The sequence below is a fragment of the Mobula birostris genome, chromosome 22 (genome assembly GCF_030028105.1).
Source record: "Mobula birostris isolate sMobBir1 chromosome 22, sMobBir1.hap1, whole genome shotgun sequence".
In the NCBI taxonomy this organism is placed as follows: domain Eukaryota; kingdom Metazoa; phylum Chordata; class Chondrichthyes; order Myliobatiformes; family Myliobatidae; genus Mobula; species Mobula birostris.
Window position 1 is genome coordinate 29,408,241 of NC_092391.1, and position 24,819 is coordinate 29,433,059.

Genomic DNA, 24,819 nt, shown 5'->3' on the forward strand with positions numbered 1-24,819 from the left:
AGGGCCTATTTATTGTTGCCCCTGACAACCAGCAGCCTCGAATGGCCCCATTCTACTTTCTTGTGGATTTTCACACCCAGAGCACACGTCAGTTTCCTTCCTATCGAACACACCCCATTCACTGCTGACTCGATGAACTATCAAGTCCGATTCTGTTTGCTGCTAGTATTGTGAAGCACCTTTGGGATAATTAACTGCATTCGATATACTATTAAATGAAAGCCTTTTAAAAAGTGCGCTCACACATACACTGAAGCTAGATTTATAATGTTAAATCTTTCTGGCCTATATTCAGGGCAAATCCTGAGGCAGAGAATGTCACACCCAAGCTTAGCTCAGTCCTTTTAAGAAATTAATGCATGGCTTATATCACACATGTCAGTGCCGGAGGTGTAGTGGCATCTGCACTGGACTTGGGGAGAGAGGTCCTGAGTTCGAATCCAGCCAGCTCCTTGCATGCATTCTACCTGTGTTGGGTTGAGTGTCAAGCTAGCAACTTGGCCTTGTAAAATAGATGGATGCTAAAGAAACAGCAAAGCTGCTGCCCGATGCTCCAAATGAGGCACGGGAGGAACTTATTTATCACACGTGATATTGGTGTTAATTGAAAATCATCTAGAACAAAACTTGCAGTGTAAATATACACCAAAAGAAGCTGGGTGATGTTTTCTTAACATGTTGCTTTCTGCCAGGGGGATTTTTAAAACCGCATTCAAGGATTATTTATTTATTTTCCTCCATATTATGTATTGCACTGAACTGCTGCTGTTAAGTTAACAAATTTCTTGACACATGCCGGTGATAAGAAACCTGATTCTGATTCTGATTTTTATTATTTTTAATCATTTGATGAATAAGAGCATTATTGGATGTGCAATACCAGCAGACTACATTCTATTTAATTTTCTGTAAAAGCTACGCATTAGTTTGAAGAACATATAAGAAGTTATAAATATGAAGTGAGATCTCCCTCTACAGGTAGTTAGCATAGGAAAAAAAATGCAACGTGGACTTTTAAACTCTGAAGCCACACATATAGCTGAAGACATCCAGTGGGAATGAAATAAGTTCAGATTGGACACCTGTTTTATGCAGAGCCAATTTTGTGCACTGCTGGAGTTAGCATTGCTTTGATTACTTAGAGGAAGAATCCATCATTTTGACAGGCTACACAGTGAACATAATCAGTGCTCAGACAACTCTGAATTCTATATCTAACCCTGGAGAATCTGGGATTGACTGGAGAAAATGGGGTTGTTCTCCTTGGAGCAAAGGAGGGTGAGAGGACATTTCACAGAGACGTACTAAACAATGCCAGTTGTCAATAGTTGTAAATAGTGAGAAGCTGTTCCAATTAGCCGATGGCTCAAGGCCTAGGGGGACGCGAGTTTGAAGTGCCGGGCGAAAGATACAGGAGGCATTTGAGGAAGAACTGTTTATGCAAAGGCTAATAATGATCTGCAATTCGTCATCTCTGAGGGTGGCAGAAATGGAGTTGAAGTAAAGCTTTGAATGTGGAATTCGAAGAAAACTAGTGCTCAGATCTGTGAGAAAAGAACAGGGTCTGGGGCTGCAGTTTGTTTGGAAGGAATGGTCTTAACTAAGTCTCCTTAGAGTCAGCAAGATGCCAATGAACAAATATCCTTCAGTGGCATAACAATTCTGTGAAAACCCAAATATACTCAGCCTCACCCAAAACTCGTGTAATGAGTGAGGAAAATTGAAATATCTATGTTATAATGTGATTTTTAAGCACATAAATCAATTCTTTGAACTGAAGTGCTCTAACTTATTTCTGTTTCAACTAGTCACAGAGTCTCACAGCATAGGTGTAGACCCTTTGGCAGATTCTGATTGATCTCCTGTTCTGACGAAGGGTCTCGGCCTGAAACGTCGACTGTACCTCTTCCTAGAGATGCTGCCTAGCCTGCTGCGTTCACCAGCAACTTTGATGTGTGTTGATCTCCTGTCTGAATGTGTAGAAACAGCTTTATTCCCCAAATTTCCAAATGTCCCATTAATGTGGACAAAGGCTGGTCTTCAACAGGCAAAGAAGATTTGGTTACAGTGAAAAACACCGAGTGCTATCTTTACTGCTTGAAAACATAATCTACACCAAAGTAAAAGACTTTAGCAGAATTTGTATCATTTGGGACTAAACATATCTTTTTCTTGATAGATTTGGGAAGATGTAACTGTGGATATTTGGCGCAACAAGAAAACCTGAAAGCTGTCATCACAATGATGTCTATTATCTTTATCCTTTTAATAATAGCAAATACCATCATTATTATTGTTCTGTTTTCAAAAGTAAAGAAAACATGGTAAGCAAAGTTGTGCTGCTTTATATTTACAACTTTCAAAGAGCCTTCTAAAGCTGGGATCTGTGAGGTAATTTTCAACAGAACTGATCAACTATCTGTTTTGGAATAGAATGTTAAATTGTAGGGATTTAGACAATGAAAGTAAGAAAGTTCCTCTGTTACTCAAATGATTTCAGAGATGTTCAGGTATGTTGACCCACTTAATTGACATGAAATCATATAATTTTGCATTTAATAGAAGTGTACTTAATGGAAATGTTGAACTCGGTTGTAGTTTGGGCATAAGACAATAAAAGAATCCTGGAAATGTACAGCAAGCCTGGACTGTTGATGATTGTTACAAATTATACAGCAGTCTAATTTGCAATGTAATAATGTTAAATTCTTTGATATGTCATGTTACATTATGAGGTAAATTTATTTGTGCTTCTTTCATATTGTGAGCATCAGTGATTCTGGCATCCAGTTCCTCTTATGTGACGGGACGCAGAGACAGGCTCGAAACTATATGGTCGTCTTTGTGTATACCCACTGGAGTTTAGAAGAATGAGACATGAAAGGGACGAGTCGAAATAAGCTTGGCAAAGTAATGCTGAGAGAATGTTTCTGCTCACAAGAGAATCTAGAACAGCATAACATAGGATGAATTTCTTTGCTCAGAGGATCTTGCATCTTTGGAATTCCCCACCACAAAGAATTGTACAGGTTCAGTGTTTGTTCAGGTTTTTGGATTATGAGGTATCAAGGGATGTTGCAAACAGGTATGGAGATTAGATCGGTAATGACCTCAGTGCTTGGAATATCAGGTTCAAGGACTCACATAGACTAATCCTGCTCCTGACTTTTATGTTATTGGAATTATTGGACAACATTTTCTTTGCAGGCTCCTACTTCTATTCACTTGAAAACATTGCTGCCTTTCATGGTGACACTGTTTCAATAACATCTGCTCCAAACAATTTCTTGCGATGATACTATTGTGCACCTGTTTGTCGGAAGCCAATTATATCCTTGTTACATTTTAAAAAGTAGCATAGTTATTTTTATAAAATAAGGTATTAGTTCCGCTTGACTGAAAAATTTTCAACGAAGACTAAAGTATTCTTGAAAGCAATGTAAAGAAATACTGTCTTTAGAAAAAAAAGACTTCAATGTTAAGAATTCTAACCATATAACCATATAACAATTACAGCACGGAAACAGGCCATCTCGGCCCTTCTAGTCCATGCCAAACTCTTTCTCTCACCTAGTTCCACCGACCTGCACTCAGCCCATAATCCTCCATTCCTTTCCTGTCCATGTATCTATCCAATTTAACTTTAAACGACAACATTGAACCTGCCTCAACCACTTCTGCTGGAAGCTCATTCCACACAGCTACCACTCTCTGAGTAAAGAAGTTCTCCCTCATGTTACCCCTAAACTTTTGCCCTTTAACTCTCAACTCATGTCCTCTTGTTTGAATCTCCCCCACTCTCAATGGAAAAAGCCTATCCACGTCAACTCTATCTATCCCCCTCATAACTTTAAATACCTCTATCAAGTCCCCCTCAACGTGCTATGCTCCAAAGAATAAAGACCTAATTTGTTCAACCTTTTTCTGTAACTTAGGAGATGAAACCCAGGTAACATTTTAGTAAAGCTTTTCTGTTAATTCTCAATTTTATTGACATCTTTCCTACGATTCAGTGACCAAAACTGTACACAATACTCCAAATTTGGTCTCACCAATGCCTTATACAATTTCAACATTACATCCCAACACCTATACTCAATGCTCTGATTAATAAAGGCCAGCATACCAAAAGCTTTCTTCACCACCCTATCCACATGAGATTCCACCTTCAGGGAACTATGCACCGTTATTCCCAGATCCCTCTGTTCTACTGCATTCTTCAATGCCCTACCATTTACCATGTATGTCCTATTTTGATTAGTCCGACCAAAATGTAGCACCTCACATTTTTCAGCATTAAACTCCATCTGCCATCATTCAGCCCACTCTCCTAACCGGCCTAAATCTCTCTGCAAGCTTTGAAAACCTACTTCATTATCCACAACACCACCTATCTTAGTATCATCTGCATACTTACTAATCCAATTTACCACCCCATCATCCAGATCATTAATGTATAATGACAAACAACATTGGACCCAGTACAGATCCCTGAGGCACACTGCTACACACTGTCCTCTAATCTGACACACCGTCCTCCAATCTAACAAATTGTTTGTTTACCAGGTTGATGGGAGCAGGCAGTTTAAATATTTCAGTATAGACTAAATGGACCAAGGGGCCTGTTTCTGTGCTGTACTTCTCTATGACTCTACCATGAACTAAAAAGAATGCTACCATAATAGTTATATTATAGCAGTCTAGAGGCTTGAATTATTGATCAGAATACCCCACTTTAAATCCCAAGGTATCAACTGGAAAATTTAAGTTCAAGTTCTAGATTTTTTTCCAGAAGAAAATCAGTAACAATGACTGGAAACTACAGAAACCAGATCTGAAATGTTAACCACTTCTCTCTCTCTACAGAAACTTCCTGACTTGATTAGCCATTCCATTATTTCAGTTTTTATTTCAGATTTTCTGCATCTGCCATTTTCTTTTCATTTAGTGAGCCTTTACTTAAGTTACAGAGTGAAAGAAGCCTGGCATTCTTATCCAGAATGGCCCATTCATAATTATAGCTCAGAAATAGTCCCGTGAGACATTCTGATATAGTAAACTGGAGCAACTAAAAAACAAACAATCTTATAGACTTCTTAACAACATTAACGAATGCCTGAATATAAGTCTAACTAGCATTTGTTGACTTGTGTTTAACTTGTACAGATTAGTCAAACAAAGATTCAGTACATTCATGCTCACAGAAAGGTATCTTTCAATGTCTGCGAAGCCTCCATTACAATTGCTGAGTGTATTCTATTTTATAAAATGTTGAAGAGAAGAAGAAAGTCCTTAACTCCGAGTGAAGTCATCGGGATGCGTTTTTTTTAGCAGGCTTTCTTATTTTTATGAGGCTGAGTTGCTAGCTTGACGCTTAACCCAGCACGGATGGAAAGCGTGCAAGGGAGCTGGCTGGATTCGAACTCGGGAGCCTTCGCTCCAAAGTCCAGCGCTGATGCCACTATGCCACCAGCCAGCTAATAAAATGTTGGACTAACCAAAATTAGCAGTGGAGGGTTTCGGCACGAAACATTGACTATACTTTTTTCCATAGATGCTGCCTGGCCTGCTGAGTTCCTCCAGCATTTTGTCTGTGTTGCTTGGATTTCCAGTATCTGCCGATTTTCTCTTGTTTGTAGTCCAACAACTAATTTACTTAACCACTATACCACTTACTCATGAGATCACAGACTGTGGGAGAATTCAGCCACTTCTGATACTTAACCGATTTTTATTACTCAGGTTTGAAATGCTAGGACTGTTGTGAATCGAAACCATTTAGCATGGTGTTCATACTGCACAGCAAAGTGGATTTCTAATAGCAGTCCTCATCAGCTATTAATAAGATATAAATTTGTAATGACATATTCTTCGTTCAATATATCATTGTAAATATAGTTTTATTAATACACAATAAATAGGCTTGGGATCTAAGCATTACTTTAAAACTACTTGCTCCTTCAAGAGTAGTTACTGATTTCTTGGGGATGATATTGGTCAAATGGAAAAGTAAGCCAGGTATGAGTTGTTTTACAGAGCAAAAATTTTATCCCCACATTTTTCATGGAAAAAAACAAGGAAGCATACGTAAGGTTTAAGAAGCAGCAGTCAGGCAGTGCCTTTGAGGAAAAGGTTAGCATTATTTGTCACATGTACATTGAAACATACAGCCGGCCGGTGGTGTAGTGGCATCAGCACCGGGCTTTGAGGCGAGTGGTCGTGGGTTCGAATCCAGCCGGCTCCTGGCATGCTTTCCATCCGTGCTGAGTTGAGCATTGTGCTAGCAACTTGGCCTCTGTAAGAAACAGACACACGCTAAACAAGGGGCAAGGTTACTACCCGATGCATCACAAGGCAGGTAAAGGAACAACAACATTGAAGCATATTGTACACTGAAATGTGCCATTTGCACCAAATTAGTGAGGTTCGTGCTGGGCAGCCCACAAATGTCACCGTGCTTCCGGTGCCAATATAGCATGCCTACAACTCAAACGCCCTAACTATATGTGGGAGGAAACTGGAGCACCTGGAGGAAACACAGGATGTTGTGGGGAGAAAGTGAAAACTCCTTACAGACAGCAGTGGGAATCCTCATCTTACAGCTGATGCTGTGATAGCATTCCACAAACCATAAGCAGCTGGAAGCACTATTCTGACTAGGGGGTCTGTGAGCAGTTGTGTTCCACAAGCATCAGTGCCAGGGCCTTGGTTGTTTGCGATACATAGAAACAATTCTCCAAAAATGCCACTGGGCTGATTAGTACATTGCTAGACGACGCAATAAGTTATGGATAGTAGGAAAGGTTGTCAGCAGGTTACAGACCAGTTGGTAATGCAGACAGATAAATGACAGATGGAGTGTAATTTGTTGTTTAGTAAGGTGTTGCACTTTGAAAAGTAAAATGCAAGAGGAAAGTCTACAGTAAACTGCAGGGCTCTTAGATGAATTAGTGTACAGGAAAATCTAGGGGTGCAAGTCCATAGCTCTCTGAAAATGGCAACACAAGTAGATAGGGTGGTAAATAAGGGTGCCTTCATCAGTTGGGGTGTTGAGTAAGTCAGGAAGTCACCGTTCCGACTATGTAATAGTTTGTTGTGGCCAAATTTGGAATATTGTGTGCAACTTTGGTTGCTGCATAGCAGCGGGAATGTGAAGGCTTTGGAGAGGGTGCAGAAAGGTTCAAGTTGCTGTGGCTGGATTGAAGGGTATTAGCTACAAGGAGGAGTTGGATAAACCGGGATTGTTTTCTCTGGAGCATCGGAGGCTGAGGAGCAAACCAATTGAAGTATAGTATATAAAATTATGAGAGGCAAGATCAAAATCTTTTTCCCGGGATGGAAGTGTTGAATACCAGAGATCATAGTTTTTAAGAGGAAGGGGAGCATTTAAAAGAGATTTTCATGTCAAGTTTTGGACCTAGAGAGTGGTGGGTGCCTGGAACTCACTGCCAGGGCAAGTGATGGAAGCAGATAAATATAAGAAGGAGTATTTAGGCAATTGCATGAACAGGCCAGAAGGCGGGATATACAGTAAATATGTGCTGGCAGATGTGCAATTTAAATTGACATCATGGTCATCAAAGGGTCTTTTCCTGTTCTAAAATAAATGAGCTTCAGAGGATATTCTCATGCTGTTCCTGCTATCTGCTTTTCATCAGACATCTTGTTATTTCCATTTTATTTTACCAGGCTCTGGCTGTCTTTCTGACATGCTAACTGGTTGACTACAGCACAGAAAGTAGCAATTTGGCACATAAGGTTCATTCCAGTTCCCGAGAAAGCAAATCCAGTAGTCCCATAACCCTGCATCTCCCCCTCTCCCACATCTCCATCAGCTCCCTATTGCTATTTATCCATGCTCAGGTGTCAGTTACAGAAGCCTCTTAACTTCCTTAGCTTTAAAGATAAAAAAGGTAGCTTTCACTTTATTTGTCACGTGTACGTTATATCAAACCTCACAATGAACGCATCATTTGCATCACTCACCAATACAGTCTGAGGATTGCGCTGGGGACACCCAGCATGTGTCACCACACTTCCCACGCCAACGCTCCATGCCCACAATTTACCAACCCTAATCCATACATCTTTGGAATGGGGGAAGAGACTGGAGGAAACCCATGCGGCCACGGGGGTGGGGGGGGGTGTGAAATGTACAAACTCCTTTCAGGCAGCAGTGGGAATTGAACCCTGGTCACAGTCTCCGCTGCTGTAAAGTTTTATGCTAATTGCTATGCTCTCATGCTATCCTAGCGCGACTTTTCACATCTAGAATAACATAACAGCATATCTTTGAGCCATGAGAAGGAACCAGATGACGTGTTGTACTGTGGCCCATGCAGTTATAGGATGATTATGCAAACTCCACATTGAGGTCAGGGTTGAAACCAGGCCCCTAGTGATATGAGGTGGTAGCATTACCAGTGCATTACATTGACAATCTTCCCATCATTGCCCTGCCTGCTCACTATGCTGTGAGCCTTCCTACCCTTGATTGCCCTGATCTTTGGTGCCTTACCTTCCACTGCTCTGCGCTCTGTTGCCTTGCCTTGCCTTCATTGTCCTGTTTCGCTGTAGTGCTCTGTTGACCCGCCTTTCATTGCATTGACTAGCTCTCTGCTGCTCCATTCCTGTTGCCCCTGACCCCTGCTTCCCTGCTCCTGCCCTCTGCTCCTCCCATCTGAACTGCTCTACCTAGCACTGCCGTGGGAGCTAGACTCCCAGTGAACCAGTTCACCTTGGGCCTGGCTAGATGCGGATACTCATCGAGGATGGAGATGACTAGCAACTTCAAGGCAGTGGAAGATCTGCCACCTTGTGTTTTATATGAATTATAGAATCTAAATCAGTGCCAGGTAGAGTTTGGGCTGGAAATTCTACGATCATTTTTGTTTTGGTTTGTGCGTTTTTACAAAAAGGTGGACCCATAAAATTTATCTCACTTTGTTGAATATTAATAGTCAAAATACATATATCAGCTCTTTGTTGTGAATGAATTTCAAATGTAAGGTCCGCTTTATATAGTTCTTTGTACTCTTCTTGGCACAAGAATATGGGGGCAGAGTAAGATACAACACAGCTGCAACAGTGTTTTGCCCGGCTATCAACGCCTAAGAAGGACTGCTTTTCTGATAAGTTTTGCACCTTCCCCCAAAGGAAGCCTCTTCCAAGTGTCTTGTACTCACTCCCATTACCCCAAATTCATCAAGCCTTAACAACAAAGTCGAGAACTTCTTAAATACCCACAACAGGTACATATCACTCATAGGTAGGAAACTTTCCTGAAGTTCACGTTTGACTTACCATTAAAAAATGATGAAGTTCAGCAATTGTTTCACTGTTGCATGGAATATTATATTAATATCAGATACTAGAATCTGTGGACTACAATACACTATTTTATCAGATCCATGCATGTTTTATAGTCACTGACAAAAATATGGTGTTTGGCATTGAAACAAAGGAAGCTCCCCACAACGACCTAGTGAGCTATTTTACATTAATTCCATCTTTTTGGATAATCATGTCATATCTCCCAGCAATGATGATGTCATTAACCCAGTTGGATAGCCAATCTCACTGAGGAGTTCTCATTGTGTGTATGGTGAACATTCTCTGCAGTATACGGAGAGAAACATGGAGATCTGGATTAAAGCAGAAGCTAAGGCATCATAAAGTTTAAAAAGAAGTAACTTCATCTCAAGAATGATGGAATTTTGAAATAATTATTCCTAACGAATTAAATTCCTCACAGCAAGTAGGAGGGTATCCAGCAGTTATTTATTTATTTATTGAGATACAGTGTGAAATAGGTCCTTCTGGCCATTTGAGCTCCACCACACTGCAATCCCCTGATTTAATCCTATCTTAACTATAAGAACATTTACAATGACCTATTAACCTACCAACTGGTGTGTCTTTTGACTGTGGTAGGAAACCGGAGCACACGGAGGAAACCCACACGGTCATGGGGAGAATGATAAGAACTCCATACAGGCAGTGGTTGGGAATTGAACCCAGGTTTCAGGTACTGTGAAGTGTTGTATTAACCACTATGTTACCATGCCTCCCCAGTTCTAAGTGTCTCATTTAAAAATCATTCACAAGACTTAATATTTTTGTGAGCTTTTGCACTGAGAATATTTTGTAAAATGTTAGTGATTTCCAAAATACATCTATTTCCATTTTCAAACACGAGGAAATCTGCAGATGCTGGAATTTCAAACAACACACATAAAAGTTGCTGGTGAACGCAGCAGGCCGGGCAGCATCTCTAGGAGGAGGTACAGTCGACGTTTTGGGCTGAGACCCTTCGTCAGGACTAACTGAAAGAAGAGCTAGTAAAAGATTTGAAAGTGGGAGGGGGAGGGGAAGATCCAAAATGATAGGAGAAGACAGGAGGGGGAGGGATGGAGCCAAGAGGTGGACAGTTGATTGGCAAACGGGATATGAGAGGATCATGGGACAGGAGGCCTAGGGAGAAAGAAAAGGGGGGGGGGAGCCCAGAGGATGGGCAAGGGGTATAGTGAGAGGGACAGAGGGAGAAATAGGAGAGAGAGAAAAAGGATGTGTGTATATAAATAAATAAATAAATGAATAAATGTCTATCCACGGCCTCCTCTACTGTAAAGATGAAGCCACACTGAGGTTGGAGGAACAAGACCTTATATTCCGTCTGGGTAGCCTCCAACCTGGTGGCATGAACATTGACTTCTCTAACTCCCGCTAATGCCCCACCTCTCCCTCGTACCCCATCCGTTATTTATTTATTTATTTATTTATAGCACACATCCTTTTTCTCCCTCTGTCCCTCTCACTGTATCCCTTGCCCATCCTCTGGGCTTCCCCCCTCCCCCTTTTCTTTCTCCTCAGGCCTCCTGTCCCATGATCCTCTCATATCCCGTTTGCCAATCAACTGTCCAGCTCTTGTCTCCATCCCTCCCTCTCCTGTCTTCTCCTATCATTTCAGATCTCCCCCTCCCCCTCCCAGTTTCAAATCTCTTACTAGCTCTTCTTTCAGTTAGTCCTGACGAAGGGTCTTGGCCCGAAACATTGACTGTACCTCTTCCTAGAGAAGCTGCCTGGCCTGCTGTGTTCACCAGCAACTTTTATGTGTGTTGCTTCTATTTCTATTTGTATTGCTTTAACGCACCTGCAAGATTCTGGTATGTTTTGCCACTGTTTTTCTCCGGGGGTGCAGCATTTGTGTGGGATAGGGTGGAGGAGGTCTTTGTTTAACAATTTCTGTCTGGATTCCTACATTCAGGTCTACAGCTTGCTGTCATCTTTAGTAAGACCCACCTTTGGTATAACCATAAAAAGTATTTGTTCTGCATAAAACACTAATCAAAGAATTTACCGTATTAAAACTGGAAAAGAATTTGAGCCAGATACATTTAGAATTAAACAATATAATAATAACATTTTATGGTATGGTTTCTAGGATGTGTGGGAAAATACTAGAATTATCAGCATTTTCCATTGACAACTCTAAATAAGGGCAAATCATATAATGAACTATATTGCTACCATCTTCTTTATCACCAAAAATTAATTTATATGTAGAAGTTAATACTTGAGTTCAAGAGCCGTGAGGTAATGTTACAGCTATATAAGACCTTGGTCAGACCCCACTTGGAGTACTGTTTTCACTTCTGGTCACCTTACTACAGGAAGGATGTGGATTCTATAGAAACGGTGCAGAAGAGATTCATAAGGGTGATGCCTGGATTGGAGAGTGTGCCTTATGAGAATAGGTTGAGTGAACTCGGCCTTTTCTCCTTGGAGCAATGGAGGATGAGAGGTGATCTAATAGAGGTGTATAAGATGATGAGAGGCATTGATCGTAGTAGGAGGCCTTTCCCAGGCTGAAATAGCTAACACGAGGGGGCATAGTTTTAAGGTGCTTGGAAGCAGGTACAAGGGGGATGTCTGGGTAGGTTTTTCAGACAGAGAGTGGTGGGTGCGTGGAATGCATCGCTGGTAAAAGTGGTGGAGGCAGATACAATAGAGTCTTTTAAGAGACTCTTAAATAGGTACATTGAGCTTAGAAAAATAGAGGTCTATGCAGTAGGGAAACTCTTGGCAGTTTCTAGAGTAGGTTACATGGTTGGCACAACATTGTGGACCAAAGGGCCTGTGATGTGCTGTAGATTTCTATGTTCTATGTCCTAAAGATTTTATATTAGAAAAGGTCTCATGAGTTAACTTATTCAATGATATAATCCCTTTAAGAAAGATACTCTGTAACATTGAGGCAACACTAAAATAAATTTTAGACACATTAGACTGTTGGAGCTCACATTATTTTCTGACATTTGATCTGCAATGAACCATGATGAAACTAGCAAATTTATTAGTAGGGGATTAAATCATACATACTATAATGGAATATGTTCCACGGTTTCATCAACTTAATGACACATTATTAAAGAATTATTGGTGAAACTGAGCAGCAGAGATGAAAGCTATTAAATGAATTGAACAGAAAGTTGAGAATGGTGTCGGTCATTGCAGCTGGGATAATGGAAATCTAAAAAATGCCGATGCTGGATATGTGAGATTTTGGAAACATGCAACAGATCAGACAGCATTTGTAGAGAGAGAAACAGAGTTAACATTTTCAGTTTGGGAACCATCATTAGAACTAGTAAAGAGAGAAAACAAGTTTATTTTCAGTCGCAGAGAGTAGAGGAGGGTGGGTGGAACAAAGGGAATATTTTTGATAGAAGAAGATCAATGGGTTAATGGGGGCAATCGAAGCAGTAGTGAAAGACACTGTGCATCTTTGAAAGTGCAATGTGTGTAAGTAATGAGGTTGTGGGTCGTGGTTAGCAGGCCAGAAAAGGAAAACTGAGACAGAATGATGACAAACAAAATGATGACAAACAGAAACGTGAAACAGAGAGGAAAAAGGAATGGGTTACATGAAGTATGATACTGTAATTCAAAATTGATTCTTAAAGACTGCAATATCCCAGTCTTTCTACAGAAGCTGACTGATCTACTGAGTTAAAAACAGAACCTTCGGCTCTTGTTCCAGCTGGGCACATGGACTGAGGTAGAGTATTTGGAGCATTATGTTGACAGGTTTGGTAAAAATGTTTCATTTTCTCAAATTGATAGATAAATGAAGCAGAGTGGGTGGACCATTTAGTGGAGAATTGAGCAGCTCTTTATGAGAGTGGGATATTTGAACTGCAATGTACATTCCTGTACACTTCTGGCTCTCAAATGAGCCCATTTGTAGAATTAAGAAGTGAACTTCTTCCATCTGTGAAGCACCTTCAATAACTCCAAAAGACTGAGGTTTGGTAAAATACTGAAAGGCTTTTATTCGCTGTACAATACGACCTCCACGACCTCTACGGTGAGTGTCTGCCCCCGGACTGAGGGGGAGGGGCAAGGCGAAACACCTTTTTTACAGGACTCTGTGGGAGGAGCCACAGGAGCAGTCAGCAGAGGGGCGTGTCCAGACAGTTAACCCAGTCACAACATATATATAAGTTTTACCACAATCTGCCAAAGTATGTGACTATCTGAAAGTGGCAAAGTAGAGTAAAGCCACTGGTCAGTCAAATAATTTTGCATTGTGGGTTATTGATTCCCCAAAACTTACCATCCGTTGTCAGCCACATGCACTGCTTGGAGGGACGAAAACTAAAATGCGTCAATTATGAGGAAGTATTTAGGAAATTCTGTTACAAACCACAAAGGTGAAGTAAATGAGTTTGAAGAGGTCTTGGGATAGACCTGAGCTACTTGGAGTAGGCAGCAGGCTCAGTCACAGCCAAATATCCTCCAGCCTCTCTGTTAAATGTTTGCAATGTATCTATATCCACTGCAGAATCTGATAACATATCCTAAAGGTTTGTGTTCCTCTACAGATAAAATCATTCTGATGTCTGACTTAGATTTTTGTTTAATCAATTTATGGATATGTTCCAGGTCCTCTCTGAATTGTCTAACTTCAATAGTCCTTCCAAATGGATTGCGTTATTTTAAATACTTCAGTCAAAACTCCCAAAAGTGAACACATTCTAAAGAACTAGACTGCTAAGGAAACCAAGGGCTTATTAAAATATGTGTCAACTGACTGACGCTCCTTTTAAATCTCTGCTAGTTTTTGTGGCTTAGTAGCCCCTGTGTGCCTAAAGTTATGGGGGAAAAAATGAGGACATGATTAGTTCAAAGTTTAAAATAAACTTATTATTAAAGTACATATATGTCACAATATGCACCCCTGAGATTAATTTTCTTGCGGGCATTCATGGTAAGTACAAGAAACCCTATAGAACCAATAAAAGACAGTGCCCAAGGCAGATAAACAATTAATGTGCAAAAGACAACAACTGTGCAAATACAAAAATAAATTAAAAATGATAATAATAATAATAATAATAAATAAATATTGAGAACATGAGATGAAATGTCTTTGAAAGTGAATCCATAGGTTGTGGGAGCAGTTCAGTAATGGGCTGAGGGAAGTTGGTGAAATTATCCCTTCTGGGTTAAGAGCCTGATGATTGAGGGGTAGGAACTGCTCCTGAACCTGGTGGTGTGGGTTCTGAGGCTCTTCTAGCTTTTTCATGATGGCATTAGCGAGAAGATGGTGTGGCTTGGATGGCAGGGTCCTTGATGATGGATGCTGCTTTCCTGTGATAGTGCTCCATGTAGATGTGTTCAACGGTGAAGAAGGTTTCACCCATGGTGGACTGGGCAGTATCCACAATTTCTTGCAGGGTTTCCTGTTCAAGGGCATTGCTGTTTCCATTCCAGGCCAAGAAACAACAAGTCTTTATACACCCCACCACACATATGTATAAGTTTGTCAAATTTTAGAAGTCATGCTAATTTTTCACAAACTTCTGAGGAAGTGGAGATGCTGCTGTGCTTTCTTTATGATGGCACTTATGTGCTGGGCCCAGGACGGATCCTCTGAAATGATAGCACCGAGGAATTTAAAGTCATGAATCCTCTCCACCTTTGATCCCCCAATGGGAACTGGCTCACGGACCTCCAGCTTCCTCCTCATGAAGTCAATAATCAGCTCCTTGGACCTGCTGACATTGAGTGAGAGGTTGTTGTTGTGGCACCACTCAGCCAGATTTTCAGTCTCTTTCCTAGATGCTGACTCAACACCGCCTTTGATTTGGCCAACAACAGCAGTGTTGTCAGCAAATTTAAATATGGCATTGGAGCTGTGCTTAGCCATGCAGTCACAGGTGTAAGGCGACTAGAGTCGAGGGGGGGGGGGCTAAATACACAGCCTTGTGCACCTGTGCTGATGGAGATTATAGACGAGGTGTTGTTGCAAACGTGAATTGATAGGGGTCTGTGATGAGGAAATCGAGAATCTAGTGTACATTGAGGTACTGAGGCCAATGTCTTGAAGCTAATTGATTAGTTTTGAGGAGATAATAATATTCAATGCTGAACTGTGGTCAATGAATGTATGTTCTGATGTATGCACTCTTGCTGTCCAGATGGTCCAGGGTTGAGTGAAGAGCCAAAGGAATTGCATCTGCTGTTGACCCATTGCGACGGTAGGCAAACTGGAGTGGATCCAAGTCACTCCTGAGGCAGCAACCTCTCAAAGAACTTCATCACACTGTTAATAGTCTTTGAGGCAGGTTACCATGGTCTTTTTGGGCACTGATATAATTGAAGTAGATATGTACCTCAGACTCCTGAGGCAATACGTTAAAATATTGGTGAGCACTCCAGCCAGTTAATTAGTGCGTCTTTAGTATTCAGCCAGGTATCCCATTTTTCCTGGATGCTTTCCTCCCTCCTGAAGGATGCTCTCATGTCTGCCTCAGAGACTGAAATCACAGGGTTATCAGGATCTATGGGAGTTCATGAAGATACCTCCATGTTTTGACGGTCAAAGCAAGCATAAAAGGCATTCAGTTAATCTGGGAGCAAAGCCTATTTGCCACCTATGTTGCCTGGTTTCACTTTGTAACTGGTGATAGAACTCCAGCCCTGCCACAGCTATCGAGCATACTTCAGTGATTCAAGATTAGTCTGGAATTGCCTCTTCACCCATGCGATGGCTTTCTGGAGGTCATACCTGGCCCTCCTGTGTATTACTTTGTTGCCAGATTGAACGCCGCTGATAAGGCCCTCAGCAGATTGCGGATCTCATAGTTCATTCAGCACGTCTAGTTGGGGAAAACTCTGAATGATATTGTGGGGACACCCTCATCTACGAGAGTTTTTATAAAGTCTGGCCCAGTCTACTGACTGAAAGCAAGCCCACAGCCACTTCACTCTCAGAAAACCACGCTTCTAGGAATTCTCTTGCATACCACGGGTTTGCTCGTGCCATGACTTTCAATGATGCCCAGTTGAATTTGTTTTCCTTTCTGTCTTCATAGCTAGAGTTTGTCAAGCCATTTTACAGCCAGTTGATGTATATGGATCCTTGTGGCATGCAAGAGAATTCCTAGAAGTGTGAACTTCCGCAAACAATTCTGTAAACAAACATATAGATCCTGATCCTCTTTATGAGCCGATGTGGGCAAAATTCCAGACCACAATGCACTACGTTCACCACACAGCCAATCAGCAATGAGACTTCCTCCACATGTCACAATTGAGCTTCGAAATTTCGAACAATCAGATGATTGAAAAGTATATAAAGGCCAAGCATTTGGAGGACATACCACAATCAACAGCACTAATGATATTTCCTTGCATGGGGAGGGAACATTTGCAAGTAAATTGCCAAGATCAGAGAACAACTCAACCCAACCATCTACCACCTGAGCTACACATCTTCTGAATTATTTCCAATAAATATACGTTTGACACCAGAAATGATGGGTTGGGTGCAGTGAGTGAGAAGGTCACTGAAAGAGGGGTCTTGCTGCCCTTGGGATAGATAGGTAGTAGAAGTTGGTAGAAGCTCAGAAGAAGAGCATCCATATGCAATGGAACTGAGAGTCTGCCAGCATGCTGGCGGTAGAAATAATTTCAAGAAGAAATGGATGGGAATGGATGAGGATGGATGAGTGCAGATAGAAAAAATGCTGGAAATTCTAAACAAAAGTAATGCTGGAAATACTCAGCAGATCAAGAAGCATCAGTGGAAAGAAAACAATCTGAGTAAATTTCACAGGTGGGTGATCAATAATCATAGCTGCCAGAAATGGATGGATTATTGATTCTTGAGGTCTTCGGCATACCTATATGAAAGATGAGGATGTTTCTCATGTTTATATTCTACTTTGTTAGAACAAAAAAAGAGGCCAAAGGCAGAGATGTCAGAATGGGAATAAGTTGAAGAATTAAAGCGATGGGTGACTGGAAACTTAGGATCACCCTCACTGTCTGAAATCAGATACTTGACAAAGCAAAAAAACAAACCGAATTTATTTTCTCCCATGTAGAGAAGACCACACGATAAGTACAGCATGCAATACATGAATTATGAAGTAACCTTGTCATGGTACAAAGGGGTCTTGGAATGCAAATCCATAGCTGTCTGAATGTGACAACATAAGTAGAAAGACCGGCAAAGGAGAAATACAGAATGCTTTCCTTCATTGGTTTGGGCATTGAGTATTAAAGATAGGAAGTCATGTTGTCACTGGAGTGAAACTTTGTTTAGGCTACTTTTGGAGATTTGTGAAGTTCCGGTTGCTACATTAAAGGAAGGATGCAGTGGCCTTGGAAAGGATGAAGAAGAGTTTACCAGGATGTTTCCTGGATTAAGGAGTATTGGCTGCAAGGAGATGTTGGTCAAATTTGGATTGTTTTCTCTCAGAGCACCTGAGTGTAAGGGGTAGCCTGATATACAGAGGCATAGATAGGGTAAATAGTCAGTCTTTTCCCCATGAAGGAAATGTCGCATACCAGAAGAATGTAAGGTGACAGAAGAGAAACTTTAAAAGAGGTTTCTAAGGAAAGGAATGCTCTGCCATAAGAGGTTTAGAAAACAGATACAAAAGCAGTGTTTAAGAAGGATGGTCTAATTTGGCACCATGTTCAGCACAGATGTCATGGAATGAAGGGCTTGTTCCTGTGCTGTACTGTTCTATATTCTGGATAAGTGCAGAAGAATATTTATGAGGGGTGATTGATAAGTTTGTAGCCTAAGGTAGAGGAGTCAATTTTAGAAAACCTAGCACATCTATTTTTCAACATAGTCCCCTCCTACATTTACACACTTAGTCCAGCGGTCGTGGAGCGTACAGATCCCTTCTTTGTAGAAGTCGGCGTCTTGGACCTCTAGAAAGTGGTCCGCAGCAGGGGTGATTGATAAGTTTGTGGCCTAAGGTGAAAGTGATAAGTTATTAACTTCAAACCTTCTGCATAATCACTCAAAGATTTGAACTGCACGTGCATGTAACGAGAGCTGTATAGCTCATCTCCTTCTACCTTAGGCCACGAACTTATCAATCACCCCTGCTGTGGACCACTTTCTGGAGGTCCACGACGCTGACTTCTACAAAGAAGGGATCTGTATGCTCCATGACCACTGGACTCAGTGTGTAAATGTAGGAGGTGACGATGTTGAAAAATAAATATGCTAGGTTTTCTAAAATTGACTCCTACCTTAGATCACGAACTTATCAATCATCTCTCGTATATTTGAACCGTTTGGATTAAAATATATTTAAGCATTGGTTCACTATTGAATTTTAATATTTCTATAAAATGTTCTTAAATAGAATATGGAAGCAAATTTTATCTCATCCTTCTTGTATAAGTTACATTTAATCTACACTATATGTATCAGATTCTTAATCAATTGTTAATTGAGGCACATTGTGTGAACTGCCAACAGACTGGAACAAAATGAGACCAAGGTGGCTTAAATAGGATAATTCAAAAAACGGAATTTCACCTCAAAATATTTCAAGATCATTGACGGTTCATTTGGTGCTGAGAGACATTTATCATTATATTCTCAGAATATGATATAAAATGTGGCAGTTAGAAGACCATTTTTCATCAGTCAACAGTATGATTACAATGGCAAACAAAATTGAGAATGCAGAAGTGTCCTGTTGCTGCTGCACTCATTGTCCCCCTCCCATTGCCCAAATGTTAAGGCTGAAACCATTTTCATTTCATTCTGCTCTAAAGTTTGGATCCATTATCAGAGTTATTGCCTGAGGGTGTCTAGACTTGGATCTGACTGCCTGCCAAGGTGATGTCTACTGGAGGCAGCATAATTCAGAGGGTGATATCTTTCCATTGTTTGATTTCATTAAGGAACATCTTTACTAAGAAGGGGGATTGAAAAAAATATATAAAAAGGTTGATCAAATATTTTCTTAAAATAAAATAAACATTAATTACACAAAGGTATCTTTCATCAAGATTTTCTGCCAATTTATCAGCAAATCAAATGATATTTAAGAAAGGAAGAAAGGGAAATATATCTCAAAAGAGAGCAAATGCTAAATATGGCCCTCACCAGATTCAATAAGGAATAAGTGACGAGAAAAGAAAAAGGGGAATAAAATCCAGAAAAATTGATGAGAAATAGGATCATGCTGAAAGAGACAAAGAAGCTGAGGAAACATGGTCCCAAATTCTTTAGCAGGATTATTACTTTTCCTCAACTAAAAAAGAATCTTCTTGAACTGACGGTCCTGACGAAGGGTCTTGGCCTGAAACTTCGACTGTACCTCTTCCTAGAGATGCTGCCTGGCCTGCTGCGTTCACCAGCAACTTTGATGTCTGTTGCTTGAATTTCCAGCATCTGCAGAATTCCTCGTGTTTGCGTTCTTGAACTGTGTTGAAAGTGTTCCTAATCTGATATTGAGAAGGATGTTGCAGGACTTTAACCCAGCAGTGATGATATATTGGCAAGTCAGATTGGTGTAAACTTGTAGGTGGCTGTGTCTTCATGTGCCTGGTCATGGCCTTTCTAGGTCGTGACCTTGGGACTACCATGAAAGAAAGCTCAGTGAGTAACTGCATTGTGAGCACATTGCACGTACCACAGACATAGTTTTCCAGGAATGGAAGGAGTGAATGCTTAATCTGGTAAATGGAATGGAGTGATTGTGGGGAATGAAAAAGTAAAGGTACTATGTCTTTACAAGAATGAGAGATACACACGTTCAGTTGTGTTCAGTATTCCATGGTGTTGAGGTTTTCGGGAACTATTGGTGTTGCACTCATCCATGCAAAGTGGAGAGTTTTTCTCCTGACTTGTGCCTTAAAGAAGGAGTTGAGCCATTTGCTACAGAAAACAAGCCACTGAGTTAAGACTATAAGACATAGGAGCAGAATCGGGCTACTTGGCCCATCACGTCTGCTCCACCATTCCATCATGACTGATTTATTATCACTGTCAACCCCAATCTCCTGCTTTCTCCCTGTAACCTTTGAAGTCCTGATTAACCAAGAAACTATCAACCTCTGTTTTAAATGTACTCAATGACCTGGCTTCCACAGCTGCCCATCGAAATGAATTCCACAGATTCACCACACTCTGGCTAAAGAAATTCCTTTTCATCTGTGTTCTAAATGGCTGCCCCTCTATTCTGAGGCTGTTCCCTCTGGTCCTAGAATCAGCCACTATAGGAAACATATCCTCACCACATCCACTCTGTGTAGGCTTTTCAATATTCAATAGATTTCAATGATATCCTCAGTCATTCTTCTAAACTCCAGTGAGTACAGGCCCAGAGCCATCAAATACTCCTCATACAGTAACTCTTTCATTACCAGAATCATTCTCATGAACCTCCTCTGGACTCTCTCCGATGCCAGAACATCTTTTCTTGGATAGGGGTCCCAAAACTGCTCACAATACTCCAAGTACAGTCTGACCTATGTCTTATAAAGCCTTAGCATTACATCCTTGCTCTTATATTCTAGTCCTCACAAAATGAATGCTAGCATTGCATTTGCCTTTCTTATCACCCACTCAACCTGCAAGTTAACCTTTAGGAAATCCTGCACAAACTCTCAAGTCCCTTTGTACCTCTGATTTTTGAAATTTCTCTCCATTTAGAAAACAGTCTACACCTGTATTCCTTTAGCCAAGGTGCATGACCATACACTTACCTACATTATATTCCATCTGTCATTTTTCCCCGTTCTGTCTATTCTGTCCAAGCCCCTCGGCAGACTATCTGCTTCCTCAAAACTACCAGCCCCTCCAACTGTCTATGTATCATCTGAAAACTTGGCCAGATAGCTGTCAATTCCATCATCCAAATCGTTAACACATAACTTGAAAAGAGGTGATTGGCAGCCAACCAGAATATGCCTCCTTTCAATCAGGCAATCTTCTATGCATTCTAGTATATTGCTTGTAAAACCATGGGCTCGTACCTTGTCAAGCAGCCTCATGTATGGCATCTTGTCAAAGGCCTTCTGAAAATGCAAGTATGCAACATTCACTGATTCTCCTTTGTCCATCCTGTCTGTTATTTCCTCAAAAAATTCCAACAGATTTGTCAGGCAAGATTTCCCCTTAAGAAAGACATGCTGATTTTGCCCTACTTTATCATGCAACTCCAAGTACCCCAAAACCTCATCCTTAAAAATGGACTCCAACATCTTCCCAGTCACTGAAGTCAGGCTAATTTGGCCTATTATTTTCTTTCTTCTGCCTCCCTCCTTTCTTAAAGAATAGAGTGACATTTGCAATTTTTCAGTCCTTCAGAATCTAGTGATTCTTGAGAGATCATTCCTAATGCCTCCTCAATCTCTTCAACTACTCTGTTAGTACGCTGTGACGTATCTACCTTCAGACCTTTCAGTTTCCCAAACACCTTTTCCTTACTAATAGCAACTACACTCACCTCTGCTCCCTGACACTCTCGAATATCTAGCATACTGCTACTGTCAGACTGATGCAAAATATTTATTAAGTTCGTCTGCCATTTCCTTGTTCCTCATTACTACCTCTCTTGCATCATTTTACAACAGTCTAATATCCACTCTTTCCTTTCTTTTACACTTTATATATCTGAAAAATTGTTTGGTATCCTCTTTGATATTTTTGCTAGCTCACCTTATTATTTAATCTTTTCTCCCCTTATGGCTTTTTAGTTGCCTCCTGTTGGCTTTTAAAAGCTTCCCAATCATCTAACACCCTCTCTTTTGCTTTTCTGCTGTCTTTGAATTTTCTTATCAGCCATGATTACTTCATCCCCCCTTTAGAATACTACTTCATCTTTGAGCTATATGTATCCTGCACCTTCTAAATTGTCTTCAGAAACTCCAGCCATTGTTGTTCTGCCATCATCCCTGCTAGTGTCCCCTTCCAATAAGCTTTAGCCAGATCCTCTTTCATGCCTCTGTAATTCCCTTTACTCCATTGTAATACTGATATAAGTACACATGACTTCATCTTCTCCCTCTCAAACTGCAGTGTGAATTCTATTATATTATGAAAACTGTATCCCAAGGGTTCCTTAGCCTTAAGCTCCCTAATCAATTTTGATTCTGTACAAAACTGCCTTTCCCCTAGTGTGCTCAACCAAAAGCTGCTTTAAAAAAAGCCATCTTGTAGGCATTCTACAAATTCCCTCACTTGGGATTCAGCACCAACATAATTTTCCCAAATGACCTGCATCCTGAAATCCCCCATGACCATTGCATATTGCCCTAATTACATGCATTTTCTATTTCCCATTGAAATTTATATCCCATATCCTAGTCCTGCTTGAGGGCCTGTATATAACTTCCATCAGGGTCTTTTTAACCTTACAATTTCTTAACTCTACCCACAAGGATTCTATATCTTCTGATCTGATTCACCTCTTTTAGGGCTTGATTTCATTCTTTTGCACAATTTTGTACTATGAGCATAGTATTTACATGGAAGATCTATTTATTTCCAAACAAAAATGATTGGCTAAGATGTTGAAAGTCTGACAATACTAATGACCTTGTATATCAAGAAATAAAGGTTAGTTTCTCTCTTGTTGGAGGTGGGTGGAGGTCATTGATGAAACAACTAATAATAGCTGTGCCTAGTGCATAATCTGAGGTTAAATTCTGGATCCGAGATAATGTTTCTAGCAACCACAACCACAGAATCATTTTCCTTTCCATTGGATGTTACTCCAAAGAGCAGAGATCTGTCCTCGTGATTCCCATTGGCCACATTCAGTTAATGCTGCTTTGATGTAGAGACAACAACATGGAAATAAGTGATTTGGCTGAACACACAGTTTGTCTTCTTTTGCTTATGTCTTTGTCTGTTTATAAAGATAAAAATAAAAATAAAAGATTAGTTTTATTTGTCACACGTACATCGAAACATACAGTGAAGTGCATTGTTTGCGGCAACGTCCAACATCGTCCAAGGATGTGCTGGGGCAGCCTACAAATTTTGCTATGCTTCTGGTGCCCAAGTGGGATTCCCACAATTTATTAACACTAACTCGTATGTCTTTGGAATGTGGTAGGAAACTGGAGCAACTGGAGGAAACCTCCTATACATAATCACGGGGAGAATGTATGCTGCCTGGCCTTACATACAGTGGTGGGAATTGAACCAAGATCACTAGTGCTGTAAAGAATTACTCCAATTGCTAACAAGAGAAAACCTGCAGATGATTGAAATCCAAGCAAAACGCACAAAATGCTAGAGGAACTCAGCAGGCCAGGCAGCATCTATGGAAATGAGTACAGTCAACGTTTCAGGCTAAGACCCTTCAGCAGATCTGGAGAAAAAAGATGAGGAGTCAAAGTTAGAAGGTGGGGAGGGAGAACCTCAAGGCGATAGGTGAAACCATCCCCAATGGCTTTATTGAGTCACAGAGTGTATAGGTTCTTTGCAAAATTCAATTGTGTTTCTTTTTTTCCTGTAAATGCCTGCAAAAAATGAATCTCACGGTAATATATAGTAACATACTTTATACATGCTTTGGTAATAAATTTACTTTGAACTTTGAACGGATCCATATTGTTGAACATACTCATTTAAGTGAGTCCCATTTTGCTCATGTTCAGCCCGCATTTAAACATTTTATTATTGTACCTGCCTCAACAACTTCCACAGACAGCTCACTCCATATACTCATTCGATTCTGAATAACTGCCTCTCAGACCCCCTTTAAATCTTTCTAATCTTGCCATTAACCTATGCCTTTCAGTTTTAGACTCCTCTTACCTGGGAAAATTTTGTGACTACCTGCCTTATCTATGTCCCTCATGATTTTATAAACTTCTGTAAGGTCACCACAAATGAATTTTGTGGGGAAATGCTTGCAAAAAAAACCAGCTTCCATGACTCCGTGGGATATTTCAGGATGCTTTACAATAATTAAATTATCTTCTGGAGTCACTGTGGTGTTGTAGAAAACACAAAGCAACACAACAACCAAAATGCTGGAGGAACTCTGCAGGTCAGGCTCCATGTATGGAAGTGAATAAACAGGTGACATTTTGGGCTAAGACCCTTCTTCAGGACTCATGCCTGACTTGTGCACAGCGACATCAAGAAACATCAATTTAATATTAAGCAACACACACAAAAATTGCTGGTGAATGCAGCAGGCCAGGCAGCATCTATAGGAAGAGGTACAGTCGATGCTCTGGGACCCGAAGCGTTGACTGTACCTCTTCCTATAGATGCTGCCTGGCCTGCTGCATTCACCAAAAATTTTTGTGTGTGTTGCTTGAAATTCCAGCATCTGCAGATTTCCTCATGTTTGCAAATTTAATATTAATTTGTTTTTAGTAACATTGATTGACAGATAAATTCTAGCCAGGTCACCAGTCACAACTGCAAATATTAGTGCCATAGAAATACAGGGTCATAGTTTAATGATTGATCAAAAAGCACAACAGCACACTTCAGCACTGCACTGGAATGTTAGCCTGAATACT